The 16629-nt window shown below is 39.1% G+C and overlaps 1 protein-coding gene and 1 long non-coding RNA gene across 9 annotated transcripts in view; both read left to right on the top strand.

Moving 5' to 3' along the window:
* Nucleotides 1-16629, top strand: part of LOC138165296 (FGGY carbohydrate kinase domain-containing protein-like) — a 545803-nt gene that overhangs the window by 497484 nt on the left and 31690 nt on the right. The window lies entirely within an intron of this gene.
* The window catches only part of LOC138165298 (uncharacterized), a 54379-nt gene that overhangs the window by 35185 nt on the left and 2565 nt on the right, over nt 1-16629 (top strand). The gene's annotated exons all lie outside the window — the stretch shown is intronic.

Below are 16629 nucleotides of genomic sequence, written 5' to 3'. Positions count from 1 at the left end.
GATAGATAGATAGATGATAGATAGATAGATAGATAGATAGATAGATAATAGATAATAGATAGATAGATAGATAGATAGATAGATAGATAGATAGATAGATATAAATAGATAGATGATGGATAGATAGATAGATGATAGATAGATAGATAGATGATAGATAGATAGATAGATAGATAGATAGATAGATAGATAGATAGATAGATAGATAGATAATCTTTTGAAGCTCTCCCAGTATTCATGCTCAGAATTGTGACAGGCCTGGGGAGAGCCTCAAGGAGAGGGGAGAAATAGCAGGATCATCAAACTGTAGCTTCTACCACTGCCGCATGCCACAGGCCCCCACTACCGGGGTGAGCTGCAGGACGTTTGGCGATTCACCAAAGTCATCTGACTGTTAGTAACTGATGGAAAATGAAGTGGATGTCTCCACTTCCTCACTACCCACTCACCCTTCAGCCCCTTGTAAATCCGGCTTCTGCCCCCACATCTCTGCTGAGGCTGCTCTCTCAAAGGTCACCAGTGACCTTGCCATCGCCAACGCCTCTCGCCTTTCTGCAGTCCTTGTCTTCCTGACCCTTCTGCAGCATATGACACTGTTAGCCTCCCACCCCTGTTCCATTCACTCCTTTTTCCTTGGCTTCAGAAATATTGGATTCTTTTGGCTCCATGCCCACCTCATTAACTCCTCCTTCTCTGCCTCCTTCCCAAGGTGTCTAATCTTCTCACCCCCTTAGACGTGGGCATTCCCCCAAGGATTCCCCTTGGCCTTTTTCTCCCTCTTGCTTTATTCTATTTTGGCAATCTTTTTCACCCCCATGTTTTCCACTACCCTGTCTATACAAATGACTCCAAAATCCCATCTTACATTGCTCCCTAAGCTTCCCAATGGAAATTCAAACAAAAGAAAGGGAGCAGGCTTTGGAGTCAGAAGATCTGGGTTCAAATCTTGGCTCTGCCATTTCTCATCTGTGACCTGGGATACAGCCATACAATGAGAGGATTGGACTAAATTACCCCTGTTTCTTCTGGCTTTGAATCTATAGTTCTGTGGTCCTGTGATTCCCTCCTCCCCCTCCCCAGCACTAATGGCATCCCCCTTCTTATTTCTTTTTCTATGGTACTACCATTCAACATGGCTTCCGAATTCAAAACTTTGGGTTAATCTATTTGTTCCTTCTCTCTCCCTTCCCAGATACAATCACGTGGTGATTACACATCCACAGTTTCTCTTACATGCTTGCCTTCCTCTATAGTTCTACCATCACTCCTAACCCAACCCAGATTCTCTTTATTGCCTCCTTGGTATTATTGCATACTAAGAAGTCTAAATAACGAGCTACACTTAGTAGAAAGAAAAATGGATTTGGAGCCAAGAGACTAGGTTTTAAATCTCTTGGAGATTTCAGACAAATCTGGAGTCAGAGACTCAGAGCTAGAAGGAATCTAAGAATCCATTAGTTCCAACCCTCTCATTCCATAAATGAGGAAACTGAGGCATAGAGGTCAAGTGATTTGCATATGGCCATCCATCCATCTGGTAAATGTCTGAGCTGTCCAGCATCCTATCCAATCTACCATGCTGCCTCTCAGCAGCATCTGTCTCAACTATAAAATGAAGAGATTGGATCAGACAATATTTTAACACCCTTACATCTCTCTGTAAGTTGAGAAAACAAGATGCAAATATGAGGAGAATGAGCATTCTGGATAGGGGAGATAGTTCAAAAGTGTGAGAGAGAAAGATGAGAGTATCAGTAAGTAGGCTAATGTGTCTATAGTTCCGTTGAGATGTTATAATAATATATTATGATGTGCAGAAACTTATTAGCACCTGTGCTTATTTTGGGGACTTCAACTGGATTTTTCCTCCAAGTTAATTCTAATAATTCATTTCCAGATAATTCCTTCTTAAATAGCATCATTTTAACTCTATGAAGTATGTTCTCCTCAGTAAGAAACTTAATCAGGCACCAATTATTTTCTGACTCATTTTACTAAGAATTGTAGAAGGTCTAGAAATCCTTAGATAATTTACAGAACACAGAAAGTGTTTTGTCACTCTCTTCAGATCTCTTGATTAATATTTCACATTTTCAAACATTTTCAATAGCCTTTTGTGATGTATCCTGACTCTTTTTTTATATTTCTTTGGTAGGGGTACTCTTTTAGCTGAGAACACTCCTTGTGATTCTGTCTGCATTGCTGAATACCAGTCCTCTGATGATATAATGCAAGATTACTCCTATCTTTAGTAATACATATAATAAATACATACAAATATATTGTTTTAAATATTCAAATATTTTACATATTCAAACAATAAAAATATATCACAGAAGTTGGTATGACTTTGTAAAAGAAAACACCATGAAATACTGTTTGTTCAAAAAATATTATTTTTCCTCTCCTGGATCCCAGTGATAACATTCTGTCCAGTAAATACTGCATGTTGAATTGCTGCCTGATGATAATAATGACAAGAATTACATTTGTGTAGCACATACTATGTGTCATGCATTGTGCTAAGTGCTTTACAATTATTATTTAATTTGATCATCATTTTAACCCTAGGAAGTAGGTGCTGTTATTATCCCTATTTTACAGATAAGAAAGTGAAGGTAGCACTTAAATGACTTGCCTAGGGTCACATGTCTAGTAAGTATCTGAGGCCAGATTTGAACTCAGGTCTTCCTAACATCAGGTCTGATGCTCTCTCCACTGCACTCCCTAGCTGCCTCTATTTGGGTGTCAATATAAAAGGCACTCCTAAAAATTCATGGATGAGCCCCTACAATGCACCTGCACTGTAGCCTGGCAATAGAACTAACACTGTCTGTAGGCTCAGCTCACACGCACCTACTTGGGCAGGTTGGAGCCGTTACCTAGAGGAGAAGTCACGTAACAACTCTTCTAACTTTCAGGGTCCTGGGTAACCCTTCTCTGTGTCTCTTCCTTTATAGTTCATAGCTGCTGTTTCAGTAAATCAATCAACAAATATTTGTAAGGGACCTACTAAGTACCAGGCACTTTGAAAGGTTCTGGAAATACCCTTGCAGTTGTGGTTTGTCCTTTGTTCTCAGAGAGGACTGTGACATCAGGGAGATGATGTCATGACTTGAAATTGACTGTGATTTGAGAGGGAGAGCTGTGCTAGGTCAGCAGCCTCACTTTCTCCTCCAGAGCCACCTGGGTCCAGGGGCCAGATATCGATCAAGATGATTGGAGATGGCCCAGGATGAAATGGGAGGACTTGGCCCTTTTATCTTAAGGTCTTTTCAAGTTCTCACTTTGAATGAGGCAATGCCCATTCAGTGGTCCTTTTAATGAAAACAAAAAATACTCTTACAAAGAAGGAAACAAACCCTACTCCATCAAGGTCAAAAGACCTGGGTTCAAATCTTGCCTCTGTTAATTAATACTTGAGTAACTTTGGGCAATTCCCTTAGGACCACAGTTTCCTCATCTGTAAAATGAGGATGTTAGACTAGAAACATGTCAAGTCCCTTCCAGCTTTAAATCTATGTATGAGTCCATGATCTCAGACATTCTTTTATTTTTTTAAGCTATCTTAATTTATTTTTAGCATTGTTTTTTTTAAATAAATTTTGTGTTCCAAATTATGTCTTTCCCTCTTACCCATTGAGAAGGTAAACAATAGAATATCAATTATCCCATGAGTGAAGTCATGCAAAACATATTTCCATATCAGCCACATTGCAATAAAAACAAAAGCAAAGCAAGAAAAATAAAGAAAGTAAAAAAATGTGCTTTGACATGTGCTCAGAGTTCATAAGTTCTCTCTCTGGAGGTGTATAGCATTTTTTCATCATGAAGCCATGAGAATTGCCTTGGATCATTGTACTGATCAGAGTAATTAAGTCTTTCACAGTTGATCATTATTACAATATTATTGTTCCTGTATGTTTTCCTGATTCTCCCCACTTCATTTTGTATCAGTTCATATAAATCTCCCTAAGTTTTTTTCTAAAATCATCCCATTCATCATTTCTTATAGCATAACAGTATTCTATCACAATCATACACCACAATTTGTTCAGTCATTCCCCACTTGATGGGCCTCCCTTGAATTTCCAGTTCTTTGCCACCTTAAAGAGAAATGCTATAAGCATTTTAGAACATAGAGGTTCTTTTTTTTCTCTAATCATTTTTAGTAACAGATCTAATAATGGTATTGCTAGGTTAAAGGTTATAAGAAGTTAAGTAGCTGGTTGGGCATAATCCCAGATGGCTCTCCAAAATGGTTGGATCATTCTATTCACATTCACAATTATGGCATTTCCCTTCATGCTATTTTTTCTGTTTGTCCTTTCTCTGTTTTTACCCCATTGCTCCTCAAAAATCTGTTTTGCTTCTGACCACTGTCTCCCTTAATCCACCCTCCTTCTTATCACCCCCTCCTTTTTCTTATCTCCTCCTCCTACTTGCCTGTCGGGTAAGATAGATTTCTATAACTAATTTATTGTGTATCTATATCCTTCCCTCTTTGAACCAATTCAGATGAGGGCAAAGTTCAAGCATTGCCCACCCACCCCCACCATATCACTCTCTGCTGTAAAAACTCTTCCTTGAGCACCTCTTTTAAGCAAGATAACATTCTTCATTTTCCTCTATGTTCCTCTTTCTCCCAGTGCATTCCTTTTTCTTGCTCACCCATTTCTTTAGATCATCCCAATGTAATTGAGTCATACTGTGCTCTCTCTATGTAGAGAGACCTTCTAAATGTCCTAATAATGATAATGTTCTTAGGAATTACATGTATCATCTTCCCATATGGGAATGTAAACAGTTCAACATTATTGAGTCCCTTATGATTTACATTTTATGTTTACTTTTTTGTGTTTCTCTTGAGTCTTATGTTGAAAATCAAATTTTCTATTCATCTCCAGTTTTTTCCCTAGCCAGGAATGCTTGAAATTCCTCTATTTCATTAAATATCCATTTTTCCCTTGTGTAGCAGCAAGCACCCCAGAATCCCCAGGGTCGCTGCCACCACAGGTTCTTAGATCTGCTTTGTTAAAGGAAAGCAACTCAAAATGGGTTAACAAGCTTACTTTAATCAGTCAAATATATATCATTTACCTAGTTCAGGGGAAAAAGGTCAGCACCCTGAACTTCAAAGTATACAGACAGAATTATCAAGACAGAGAAACAGATCAAGTAGACAGTTTCCAAACTGTTCAACCATTACATCCATACCAAATCAACATCTGGGTTTCAAAGCTGGGGGACTCTGGACAACAGCTTCCCAGAGTTTCATCTGATCAAATCACAGAACACTTCTCAAAGTGAGCCCCAAAACAAAGCTACACATCAGGGCTTATAAAGCCTTCTCCTGGCTCAGAGAATGTAACAACCTTATTGACTCACTGGCCAATCAAGAAGTATCTACTGAAAAACAAGCCTCCCACCCCAGGCTCCAGGTGCACTTTAGCCTAGGGGCAGGGAAGATCTTAAAAATTTATATTCCCATTGCACCTTGAAAGATTATATTCACTTTTGTTGGGTAGGTTCTCCTGGGTTGTAATCTTAGCTCCTTTGACTTCTGGAACATCATGTTCCTCCACTACTTTAACATGTAAGCTATAAAATCATATGTGATCTTGACTATGACTCCATTCTATTTGAATTGTTTCTTTCTATCTGCTTGCAATATTTGGTTATTATAATCCTGGGAGTTTTCATATTGGAATCTCTTTCAGGAGGTGATTGAAGATTTTTCCATTTCTATTTTACCTTCTGGTTCTAGGATATTAGCAGTCTTCCTGATAATTTCTTGAAAAATAATATTTAGGTTCTTTCTTTAATCACAGCTTTCAGACTCTCCAATAATTCTCAAATTGTCTCTCCTCAATCTATTTTCGAAAGAGATCTTTCACATTTTCTTCTATTTTTAAATTATTTTGGTTTTGTTTTATTTCTTGACATCTCCTGGAATCATTCATTTTCTTTTGCTCAATTCTTTTAAAGACTTACTTTCTTTAGTGAGCTTTTGTGCCTCTTTTTTCCACTTGGACAATTCTGTTTTTTAAGGTGTCATTCCTTCAATATCTTTTGGTGTTTCTTTTACTAAGCTGTTATGTCTTTTCATAATTTTCTTGCATCACTCTCATTTCTCTTCCCAATTTTTCCTTTACCACTTTGATTTGAGTTTTAAAAACCACTTTTAGCTCTTCTAGGAATTCTTGTTTTAGTTGTGTCCAATTCATATATTTTTCTTTGAGGATTTCAACATTGTTGTGTTCTTTTGAACTTGTGTCTAAATCTTCCATAGTAGATTTTTATGATCAGGTCCTTTTTTATTGTTTGCTCATTTCTTCAGGCTATTTCCTGACTTTGAACTTTATGTTCAAGTTGGGCTTTTCCTGGGATATGGATAAGAACTGTGTCCCAAGCTTCAGTTTTTTTCACATTGCTTCTTTAAGAGTTAGTTCTGTGGGTTTGGAAGTTTTGGGTACTTCCAAGGTATTATGATCTGGGGAATGTGGCCACTGCTCTCCGTGTTTCCCCAATAATAAGATACTGTCTTATTAATTTTTTTTGGACAGAAAAACACCAGAGGGCTTATTTTCAGGGGAGGGCTTATTTTAATGAACATTGACAGCAATTTTAATAAACAGGTAAATGTGAACAAAAAAATAATGATCATGTCGTCTTCTTCAACAACATCGTCATAAGTGTCCATACCCTGAATTCCGTCCTGGATGTCTTGCGCCTCCATTTCCTTCAGAAGAAGTGGACCCAATCTGTCATGTCCAGCAATATAGCTCTCTTTAAATGAATATGTCTTGTCCAGGTAACCTGCTCATAGTGCCTTGGTGACACAGCTGTCAGTAATTTTATCCCATGACTTCTTCACCCAATCATGACTTCTTGAAGACAGGGCTTCACAAAGTTTCCACGCTGATTTCTTTTCATTCTATTTTCAATGTAGTCATTGACTTCCATGCGCAAATGGTCCTTGAATGGCTTGTTTACTGCAATATCAAGGGTCTGGACATAGGCAGTCATTCCTGCAGGAATCATTACTTGATCTATTCTTCTCTCTGCAAGGAAGTTCTTCATTTCTTTAGCGTGGTGAGTGCTGGCTAAATCCCAGACTATCAGACCTCTTTGGTTACCTCGCATAACAAGTGGCAGCATTAAATCAACCCACTTTCTTATAACGGCTTGTGTACACCAGGCTTTTTCGGTTTCAAGAACGTAAATGCCAGATACACGTTCAATCTTATCTTTCTTGCCCTTACTGATGATTAGAGGTGTGGCTTTCTTTCCATCCAAACGAATTGCCAAAACACAGGTGACCCGTGCACTTTCATAGCCAGTGGTGGGAATGTAGATTGACGTTGCACCCCTGTGATGAATTGTTGTTTGAGATCCTTGTCCCATAAACACTGCAGTTTCATCCATAGCAATCATATTGCAGGTTTGGTACTTGGAAATATCGATCCTATCAATAAAGGACTTGAATGCAAGTGCACGTTTAATAACTTCAGCATCTTCCAGCTTAAACAGTGTTGTTGATCTTCTTAGGGACAGTTCATACCATTGAAGGAAACCGTCCAATCAGTGTTATGATGCTTTGAATCCTTCTGAGACCATTTCAAACTCTGGTGCCATTGAAAGGGCAAATGCTTGAATACCGTATCAGCCCTGCGCACAACCAAGGCCTTTGCTCTCCTGTCAGCAATCCATTCACCAATGAGGATCTCCAAGTCAGGATATAAGGGCTGCCGACCTGATCCAGACCTGCGCTTTTTCCCTTTTCCCTCATCCACCTGTTGATTGAGGTTATTATAATCTGCTCCCCATTTTCTGACCATTCGAAGATCCAAAAGTTTTTCTTTACAGAAAACTGCAAGATTCTTGCCATGTGACTCCTCTACAATTGCTTTCTTATACTCAACAGCATAGCTCTTCCTTTTTGTACTCATGTCTGGGCGTCAAAACAGACAGAATAATAAAATTATGACCATCAGTCCTTCTTTTCATTCCATCATGCCCCCTGAGTTCTTCTTTTTTCCTCCATCATGCCCTTTTTATCCTCCATCATGCCCCCTCACTCCCGCTTACATACCGGGTTTTTATGTTGTCCTGCCTCAGCTCTCCTCCGCGGCACTGCTGTCAATGGCGCTAGCAAGCAAATCACTGGGGAAGAACAGGATGACGCGCTCACTGCTGCAGCTGATTGGATGCAGCTCGGAGTGCGGTGTGCGTTTCACCCGGAGGGGGCGGTGCATACAGAGGGTACCGTAATGTAGCGTGTAGCGCAGGGGATCACTTCACTACAGTAGCAATCTCAATAGGGCTTATTTTCGGGGGAGGGCTTATTTTAGAGGAATCTTACACAGTAAGGGGAGGGCTTATTTTTGGGATAGGTCTTATTATCGGGGAAACACGGTACTTACTCCGTAAGGGTCACTGATCCCTTGCAGTCACAGTGATGCTGTTCTCAGTGTCCCTGTTCCCTTGTGACTGAAAGCATTCATCTCTACCTTGGAACTCTGACCCAGTAGTGGGTTTAGGCAATGGAATAGCAAGGAGTCTTTAAGGAGAAAGTTACCGTTCTCCCCAGTCATGCAGAAGGCCTTTCATAAAAGCAGCTCATTTCTCCCCTTAGAAGACCTTCTATTTTGCAAGCAAACAGCAAGTGTGCTAGAAGCATGGGCCTGAGATCACCATCCAGAAAGAGCATCCAACCCGAGGAGGGAGATTTTTTGTATTTCCTTCTGTCTCCATTTCAGGCAATTCCTCTGAGTGGCTCTGGGCCTTTGGAAAGGCTCACTTCTCCAACCACCAGAATGCTGAAAATATTTCCTCTTTTGACCCTGGTATACTGGACCAAGTCATCAGTGCAAGCTTAATTGTTCTTCTGAAATGTCCCAGAAATTGCCCAGGGAAAGTGATAAATCACTAAAGCAAGGGGAAATGAAGAGAGGGAGAGAGAGAGGGAGGAAGGAAGGAAGAAAGCTCAACCCACAAAACCCATTCCAATTTTTGAACCTTCCTAGATGGTTCTTGCATTCCCCTCCCAAGTTCTTCTCTGCATCAGGAGACTTTGGTCCAAGAAAGAGTTATCCCTCTACTCAGTAAATTTAAGCAGCAACTGCTCACCTCCAGTATTCAACACAAAAAACCTCATTTGGATTCTAAAGTCCCTCCAACCTAGCCCATTCCTATCTTTCCAATATTCTTTCCCTTTACTCCCTCCTTCATCATCTACAATCTGAAAACAATAGCCTCCTTGCTATTCTGCACTTGGTATGTTCCATTTCCCATTCCTGTGCCTTTCAATTAGCTGTCTCTCATGCTTAGGATGCACCACTCCTCAACTCTACCAAGACTCACGTAAAACTCTCACTTTTTCAGGACATCTCTTCTGCCCCAGTCTACCCTCTGCTGTTCCCACCTTCCCCTTTCCTCTCCATGTATTCCCTTTTCATCTCATATATGTAAATTGGGCATGTTGCCTCACTTAATCACTGCTAGTACCCTCTTCAGAGATTCCTTTCCATCTCTACTGTATAGATCTTGTATGTGGAATTTTTGTGTTCCGTTTCACCCATCAGAGTGTCGAGGTCCTTCAGATCAGGAACTGTGTTTCTGCCTTCTTTTATATCCTTCTCACTTAGCCTACTCCCTGGCACACAGTAAGGGATTAATAAATACTGGTTGGCATTTATATAGGCAGTGAAGTGCTGCAGTAAATAGAATGCTGGACCTGGAGTTGGGAAGACCTGAATTTCAGTACTTGGTAGCTGTGTGACCCTAGGCAAGTCACTTAACTTTTCATGGCCTTTATGCAATGGAGATAGACCTTTTCCACAGGCTTGTTATAATAGTAGCATTTGCCTTTGCACAGTGTTTCAGGATTGAAGCACTTTACAAATATTATCTCATTTGATCCTCACAGCAGCCCTGGGAAGTAGGCGCTATTATTTTCTGCATTTTATAAATAAGGAAACTGAGGCAGACAGAGATTAAGTGACTTGACCAGGGTGCCACTCAGGTAGTGTCTGAAGAAGGATCTGAACTCAGGTCTTTTGACTTCAGAACAAGTGCTTTTATCTACTGCAATGCCTAGTTGTGCACACACACATTTGTGTATATTATACATATACATAGAAAATACGTATATACATATACATGTATATTTATATAACTTTATAAATAACATCTACATGAATATCATCATTCTCAAAGCCATCACATATATGTGTATGTATATATACATACACATATCTATATATCTTTGTCAGCTCTGATGATGATGTTTTGTAAATGTTATCTCTCAGCCAGTAGGTGCCTAAATGATTACATTTCTTCAGTTTTCTTTCAGGAAAATTTCTTGTCTGTTCTTAAGAAATAGGATCTGCGTGTGGCTAGGTGGCATAGTGAATAGAGCACCGGCCCTGGAGTCAGGAGGACCTTGGGCAAGTCACTTAACCCCAATTGCCCTCCAAAAAGCAAAAAAAAAAAAAAGAACTAGGGTTTGTTATCATAATGCTCTCATCTGCCTTTTAGTGTTGCTATTGTTGTAATAATAACAATTACATTATTTGTTAAATATATTTTTCTAGTTCTGTTTATTACATTTTGCGTAAGATTATACAAATCTTCTTATGCTTCTCCAAATTCCTCAGTTCCTCATTTGTCTTGATACAGTAATAATCCATTGCTTTTGTAAATCAATATTTGATCAAGACATTCCCCAGGTGATAAAAACCCTTGTCATTCCCAGTTCCTTTTTATGACAAAAAATGTTTCTGTGCATAAGATGGTAGATTGATAGATAGATAGATAGATAGATAGATAGATAGATAGATAGATAGACAGATAGACAGATAGATGATGTATAGATAGATGCAAACATGTCCAGATGGGTAGATTGATTGATTAGATAGATGATGGCTAGATAGATATAAACATGTGTGGATAGATAATAGATAGATATTGGATAGATACATAAATCATTTGATAGAGAGACAGATGGACAGAGACATACACAAGTAGACAGAGACACAGAGAAATAATGAAAAGGTATATTGGATTCTATCTGCTATTTACTTCTTTGGGATGTATAATCAAGTGTATGAACAGTTTAGTGCCTTTTGCTTTATGGTCCTGAATTGTTTTGCAGAACAAGAGAAGTCAATTTGCAGCTCCACCAACTAGGTTTTAGAGAGTGTATATGCATGTGTCTTCACAGAAATTCTCCACCTCTGTTTCCATATTTTAGCATCTTTTCTAATTTTCTGGCTATGGGGCAAAACCTGAGCATTTTAAATAAATATTCATTTCTCCTTTTATGACCAACTTAGAGTATGTTTCTTATGTACATTGGTAATGTGAAACTCTTATAAAAAAAAACTGTTCATAGCCTTTGACAACTTATCTATTAAAGTATAATTCTTGCGGTTCCCTGAAAGGAGAGATTCCCTAAGTCTTAGTTACAGTTTAGGTTACATAAGCTTAAAATTACACCAAGACTTTGGAAAAGTGTGGGAACCTGTGGCAATTCCTTGAATATCTTGGAATATCAGATTCTTATAGTGACTTTTACAAAAATATTTTTCATTTGATGGTTTCTCTTGAATAGTATCCATAATGATTTTGTGTGGTTTAAAATTTTAAGAATTTTTATGTACCTGAAATTTTCTATTTTGTCTTTAATCATCTCTGTCCCTTGTTTGATTAAGAATTCTCCTCAAGACATAATTGTAAATGTCTTTTCATTCTTCTTATTTTTACGTGATACTACATATTTCACTCCTGAAAATCCTTGGTGTTTATTAGGGTATATTTTGTAACATGAAAATCTAAATTTAATTTCTGGAAAACTTTTCCAGGATTTGCTGGAAATTTTGGTCAAGTAGAAAATCCTCCCCCAAAGCAAATCATATTCTTTTTTTTTTTTCAAGCAATCGGTGTTAAGTAACTTGCTCAAGGTTACATGGCCAGTTATTTCTGGGTGTGGTGCTAAGTATCTGAGCCCAGATTTGATCCCCAGGTCATCCCAACACTGGGGCCGGTGCTCTTACTCACTGAGCCACCTGGCCGCCCCTAGCAAATCACATCTTGTAATTATTTTTTTTAGAAGGAGGCTACTATTTGCTGTGTTTTTTTAACTCTTGCTTTTTTCATTCCATTATTTATAGCAGCACAAAATCATTTAGATGGTCACTATTTTGTAATTTAGTTTGATGTCTCCTAATTCTATGCCTCCTCTCCTTCCTGTTTTTCTTCATTCTTTCTCTTGGGAATAGAGGTTTTTCCCCCCCTTCAAATGAATTTTATTTATCTCCATAAAATCTTCCCTTGGTTGTTTGGGTGGTATAACAATAAAGTTGTAAATTAATTTTGATAGTACCATAATTTTTATTATATTGGCACAGACAAACTTGAATTACTCCATTTTATCAGGGATGGCCCTGAGACAAGAATACAAGTTGTGGTTTCTGACACACTTCAAATACTCATCTTTCCCTGTTGGTTTTTTAAATTTTTTTGTAGTATTCATTTCATCAAATGAGGTAATATTTCTAGAGCATTTAGTACATAGAAGGCACTTAATAAATGTTTGTTCCCTTTCCTTCCTCCCTCATATTCCTGTGTACTTGTCTTAAATAAACAATGCTAGGATTTCTCACAGTTAAGCCTGATACATGTTTCATAAATGAATCAATAAATTAATTAATGCACAAGTAATGATAGCAGCTGTTGATAGCTAGAATAACTCCCTGATGTTCAACTTGATAAAGAGCTTTCATGCCTCAAACTTGTTAAAAGAGAAAAAAAAAAGCGTGATAAAGTCAAAAGGAAAGGAAAGACTAATTTTAGTTGGATATCTAAAGCTCTTTACCCTAAATACACTGCACTATCAAAACAGATAAATGAGGACATGGAAAGAAGTGCAGAGATTCCAAAAGTTATTGGAGAAGTGCCCAGAAGCCATTCAATTGTCTCTCGGCTCTCTGGTCCTAAACCGTTTCACAGATGAACACTGGACAGAAGTCAACAGAAGTTGGGGGTAAGAAATTGAATAGAGTTTTCTGTTGTAAAGATGCAAGCCCAAGGATCCCAATTCTTCTAAGCCCCAGAGATAGCCTGGATCTAGAGGATTAGAGAATGTCTTTCTGGGTCCCATTCTAGCCTGAACATACATAGACAAGCCAGAAATCAGGCATTGCTGAGGTCATTTGGGAGAACCACAAATATTCAGCATGGAGAGGGAAGGATTTGGCCATAAACAACATGCTAGCTGTCTTCAAATGTGCGATGGGTTGCCATGTGAAAAAAGGAGCCAGAATTCTCTTCTTTACCCCTGGATGGCAGTTCTGGGACCAATGAATGTAAGTTATAGGATGGCAAAAGTCAGCCCAATGTGAGTGTGAGTGTGAGCTTATATAAAAGCTTCTTGAAAGAGCAGCTTATAAGTGGAATGGGCAGTCTTGATGTAGGATGGGTGATTTGATGACCACTTGTCAGGAATTAGTTAACTTTTATGAAGCACCTTCTGTGTTCCGGGTATTGTGTATTGAGCATTGGGAATACAAAGATAAAAATGAAATAGTTACTGCTCTTAGGGAGCTTGTGTTCTATCAGGGGGATAGAGTATGTCTTGGGGGACATAAGCATGTGTTAAAAAGGAGATTTTTGTTGTTGTTGTTGTTGAGCTATGCATTGGACTAGAAAGTTTCTGAGGTTTCCAGTCAATCAACAAGCATTTATTAAGGGCTTACTATGTGCCAAGCCCAGAGAGGTCATCCTCCCTAAAAAAACAAAACAAAACACAATCCCTGCCCATAAGAAATTTAAATCCTAATGGGGAAGACAAGACTCAAACAATTAGGTAGACACACACACTCACACACATACACACACATACACATAAACTCACACACCACACATATATGTGTGTTTCTATAGTGTAAATGGAAGGTTATCTACAATATCTTCAGGGTAGATGTGTTTGCATACAGTTATTTGTATGTTGTCTTTCTCTGTGAGCTTCTTGAGGCAGAGTGGCCAGGACACGGTAAGCACTTAATAAATGCTGACTGTCTGTCATCTCACACTGATGAATCAGATTGAAGAAGCTACTCACTGAAACCCTTGTCAGACCAATTGTTGCCTAACGATACTTTCCCCATCCTTTCATTGTAAACTTTATTTTTAAATCTAAGAGTTAAGACTATTTTGTTGTTGCTTTTCTTTTTAAATTTAATCTAAATGGTTTTAGAAACAGTTGGATATCAGTACCATAAAACGCTGGGCTGGAGTCTGGAAGACCTGAGTTCAAAGTCCTTCCTGGGACCCAAGGTGTAATCCCTGGGCAAGTGATTTACAATCTCAGTGCCCCCAGGCAACTCTGTGACTTTAAGTTGCTGAGGTGTTGACCTGCATTGCCAGAGGGAATTTCCTCAGTGAGAGTTCTCCATAGAATGATATCTCAGGTCTAATCCCTTGCCCATCTCTGGATTCTGTCCAATGTTCTATCTCTCATGATCTTTTCTGGATCCTGACTTGATCATGCAGAGTGATAGCTATTTCTCCAAAGTCTGGAAGTTATCTGGACATTTGATTAGCTTGCCATCTCTACCCTGATCCAAGGGAAGGATAAAAAATGTTAAACAGTTTAGGGCCAAGCACAGATCCCTGGTACACTCTCCTGGAGACCCCCCGCCAAGCTGACATCAACTCATTAACAAATCCTCTTTGCTTCCAGCTCTCTCATCAATTCCAAATCCATCTAATGTTTTTTTTTTTCTAGTCCATATCTTTTTACTTTTCCTAGTCCATAGCTTTCTACTTTTTCCACAAGAATAAGATGAATTATACTATCATACGCTATGCTAAAATAAAGAATTTTGCCATAAATTAAAAATAAAATTAGCTTGATTTCCATTCAGGCAGGAATGGCGGCCTTTGGATATTTGTAATCTCTTCCTGCAGTACCTTCACAAGAGTTTAGGTTTATAAGGAATCTAAGAAAATCATCTAGCCCAGTTCTGTCACTTTATAGATAAAGAAACTAAAGAAATTGGGATTCATCCGAGATCACACAGGTAGCAGGGAGCCAACCGAGTTTTGAACCCAGAACACTCTGGCTTTCAAAAAGTTCTTTCTACTTTGTCACAATGCTTCTTCACTGGGGATTGGGATTTTGGTGAATACTGCCGCCAGCATGTTTTCCACATTAATTTGCTCATTTTCCACAAAACTCCTTTGAAGCAATTTCATGTTTCTCGGGGCAAAACTTGTTTAATTGGTGGATTTGTTGGTCAATGTCCCTTTTCGGCTTCCTTTGATAAAGCCTCCCTGTCGTAGTCTGGGAGATTTTCCAGGGCCACAGAGCCACAGCTCTGGTTTCCAATTCGACTCTTTATAGGGTTACAAGAGGGGGAAAAGAGGCAAAACAAAAATTCTAAAAGGAGCAGCCCAGCCCAAAGCGAGAAACACGATCGTTTCGACAGCCTCAGAAAAACCACAGAAGAATGAAAGCCTTTGTCTGGAGAGGCTGTGACTGTGTTGGGCTCGAATTCCGGGACTGAACTTCCGTTCATAAGTGGTTAGTGTGGACAGCAAAGACTGGCATGAAAAGTGGGGTTACCTCAAACCTGGGGTTCTTATATAATTCATGGGTCATGTATTAGCAATCTTGTACATGTTCACAACCTTTCATGGGGCAGAAAGCACTATCAGATTCATGAGGTCTTTTGAACATCAGAATGGGGAGGCAGGGAGTACACAGGATGCCATCACTCTCACTGTAGAGAGGAAGGGACTGAGTTACAGGGAGTGCCAGGAGATGCCATCCTCTAGGACACACAGTTAGGTGAGTCTGGGGTGGGGGGCGGTGTAGGGAAAGAACATGTGCTCTATTTGGAGTTGGATTCAAGCTCAGGTCTGGTGAAGTCTTCTGAACCCTTCCCCAAACCATGTTTCTAAAAGCATTTTTAAAAATAGGATTGTAAAGGAAACCAATTTTATGGAAACACTGATATCAAAATATTAAAAACAAATCAAGGACCCCAGAAAAGAACCCTTGGTTTAGATGATCTATAAGATTCTTTCGACCTCTTAAGTCTGATAAATCTGTCAGGTAGCATAATTGGGACTCGAGTCCTGGGTCTCCACATTCAGAGGTCTTCCCACTTGACCATGAAGTCACTGGGAGAGATAGATGGGCAGTGTTCTCTGTTTGGCCTATCTAGCCACTGAGTCTGGAGTCAAAGGGTTTTAGTTGTGTCATACTCTCAGTGACCCCACTTGGGTTTTCTTGATAAAGATGCTGGAACGATTTGCCAAATCCTTCTCTGACTTATTTTATGGATGAGGAAACTGAGGAAAACAGGATTAAATGACTTGCCCAGGGTCACACTGCTAGTAAGGCCAGATTTAATCTTGGGTCTTCCTGACTCTAGGCCCAGAACTCTATCTATTATATAAACATCAGTGAATGAAGTTAAATCTTGGCCTGATTACTTGCAAGTTTGAAGAAAGAAAGGAAGGAAGAAAGAGAGAGGGAGAGACACAGAGAGAGAGAGGGAGAGAGAGAGAAAGAGAGAGAGAGAAGAAAGGGAAGGAAGGAAAAGAGAGAAAAAGAAA

Source organism: Petaurus breviceps, unplaced genomic scaffold (genome assembly GCF_028583685.1).
Source record: "Petaurus breviceps papuanus isolate PSGF00001 unplaced genomic scaffold, PetGlider_PUasm1.0 208, whole genome shotgun sequence".
In the NCBI taxonomy this organism is placed as follows: domain Eukaryota; kingdom Metazoa; phylum Chordata; class Mammalia; order Diprotodontia; family Petauridae; genus Petaurus; species Petaurus breviceps.
The sequence above is the reverse complement of the archived record's forward strand: the minus strand, read 5'-3'. Positions and strand labels throughout refer to the sequence as shown.